A 2,840-nucleotide genomic window follows, 5' to 3' on the forward strand; every position below is an offset into this window, starting at 1 on the left:
GAGTTGGAACCAACTTGATGGCACTTAACAACAACAACAATGGATAAAACAATGAAAGATGGAGGAAGCATCAAAAGAAGATGGAAAGATTACACAGTCAGTGTACCAAAAGGAATTGACAAACATTTGAACATTTCAGGAGGTAGCACATGACCAAGAATCAAAGGTACTGAAGGAAGATGTTCAAGCTGCTCTGAAGACAGTGAAAAAACAAGGCCCCAGGAATTGACCGAATATCAATTGAAATGTTTAAAAAAAGTGATGCTGAGTTGGATGAATTCACTAGTCTAAGTGAAGAAATTTGGAAAGACAACTACCTGACCAACCACTGGAAGTAATACAAAATTATGCCCATTCCAAAGAAAGATGACCCAATAGAATGAGGAACTTATCAAACAATATCACTAATATCACATATAAATAACATTTTGCTGAAACTAATTTGAAAACAGACACAGCAGCACATCTATAAGGAGCTGCCAAAAATTCAAGTCGAAAGAGGAGATGGATTGAGGAATATCACTGCTGATATCTTGGCTGAAAGCAGAGAAAACTTGAAAAATGTTTACTTATATTTTATAGACTGTGCAAAGGTGTTTAACTGTGCGGATCATAGCAAACTATGGATAGCACTGCCAATTATGGGAATTCCAGAACACTTAATTCATGCAGAACCTATAAATGGATCCAGAGCCACCTTTCAAATAGAACAAGGGGATAGTGCTTGGTTTAAAATCAGGAAAGGTGTGCATCAGAGTTATGATCTTTAGACCGTACTGAATTCAGTTTGTATGCTGAATTCAGCAAATAAGCCAAGAAACTGGGTTATATGAAGAAGAATACAGCATTAGGAATGGTGGAAGAGTCATTAGAAACCTATAATTATCCAAATGACACATCCTTGCTTGCAGAAGTAGCCTCCAACTGCTTGCTGATGAAGATGAAAGAATTCAGCCTTCAGTATGGATTAGAATTCAATGTAAAGAAAACAAAAATCCTAAAAACTGGACCAGAAAGTAACATCATGATAAAAAGAGAAGAAAACATTGATGTTTTCAAGGATCTTATTTTACTTGAATCCACAGTCAGTGCTCACAGAAGCAGCAGTCATGAAATCAAATGACTGACTACACTGAGCATAGTAGATACAAAAGACATCTTTACAGCGTTATAGAGCAAAGATGTCACTTTGGGGACTAAGGCCCACCTGACCCAAGCCATGGTATTTTCAATTGCCTCACAGACATGTGAAAGCTAGATGATACATAAAGAAGACCTGAGAACTGACTCATTTGCAGTGTGGTATTGTCAAAGAAGTTTAAAGTTTCATGGACTGTCAGAAAAACAAACAAATCTGTCTTGGAAGAAGTCCAATTCTTAGATTTCTCCTTAGAAGTAAAGATGGTGGGACTTCAACTCTTGTACTCTGGACATACTGTCAGGAGGGGCCAGTCCTTGGAAAACAACATCATGCTTGGTAGAATTATGAAGGTTCAGTGAAAAAAGAAGATGACCCCCACCCCCACCCCAACAACACAGATTGACACAGTAGCTGCAACAATGGACTCAAACCTATCAATGATTGTGAGGATGGTTCAGGACCAGGAAGTGTTTCATTCTATTATACACAGGTTGTGCTATGAGTTGTAACCAACTCAATGGCACCAAACAACAATAAAATATAATATAAAGTACCTACCCTGCCCACTGACTGCCACTGAGTCTAGTTAATCTGATACTACATGTAAATTTTTATGGGCGCAGACAGCCTCATTTTTCTCCAACAGAGTGGTTGGTAGGTTTGAACAGCCAACTTTTCAGTTAACAGCACAACTCCTAATCCATAGTGCCTTACTTACCCTGTCTATGTTGTTGTGTTCCATCAAGTCAGTTCCTGTTCATTAGCAACTGTGTATAGGGTTTCCAAGGAGCAGTTGGTGGGTTTGAACTCCTGATCTTACATTTAGCAGTTCAGTGCTTATCCTATAAATTTAAATGTATATCAACCATCGTATGCTTTATTGTCTGTTAATGTTTTCAGAAGCTAGGCAAATCATTGCGGTGCCTGGCCCTTAAACGTGCCACGTGTCTTTACTCTCATGTCAAGAATCACTGCACTAATAGGAATTGTTACCTTTTTTGCCCTGCCCACCATGTAAATCAACTGTCCAGGGATACTAGTCTCACTCATACGATCCAAGAGTAAATAGACAAAGGTTTACAAAACAGACTAAATGCTTTAGAAAAAGGAAGATCGCTTAAGGGAAATAAGACTCCATGTATCCAGTTTACACTCCCAGCTAATATTATTCACTGTATAAGTAGATTTGTGATATCTTTCAACAACCCAGAACTTGATTGGAACTTAATTCAACAGCATTTAGGAGGTTATGGAGTAATAGCCACCTGTCTGTGGATATTCATCAGCTACATGCTCAAATTTCTGATATACGTAACTCTCAAGCTGAGCACTGAGTGGCTTCTAGTTTGCTACCTCTGCTAGAGATTGAGATCCCCTATGAACTTAATTGAACCTCAGCATAGTGATCCTGCTCGGTCAACTTAGAGCAGGTGGTGGTCTGGCAACGTCTTGCGTGTGGGGTCCCCACCTGGTCTCCTCCCTCCCTGCCTTCTTCGGATGGTGGCTGTATATGCTGGACGTAGAACCTCGGCAACCTAAGACAGAGCCATTGCCATGCTGCAATGAGTTTCGATGACAGGTAAGACAGAGGAATTCGCACTGACCGCCTAAGACAGGCAGCGTCCCTTACACAAATAATAAATAAGGGGGAATCTGTGGCAGACAGTGCAGACCCGGTCAGGAGCTCAAGACCCTGTGG

Source organism: Chrysochloris asiatica, unplaced genomic scaffold, assembly GCF_000296735.1.
Source record: "Chrysochloris asiatica unplaced genomic scaffold, ChrAsi1.0 scaffold00181, whole genome shotgun sequence".
Classification (NCBI taxonomy): Eukaryota; Metazoa; Chordata; class Mammalia; order Afrosoricida; family Chrysochloridae; genus Chrysochloris; species Chrysochloris asiatica.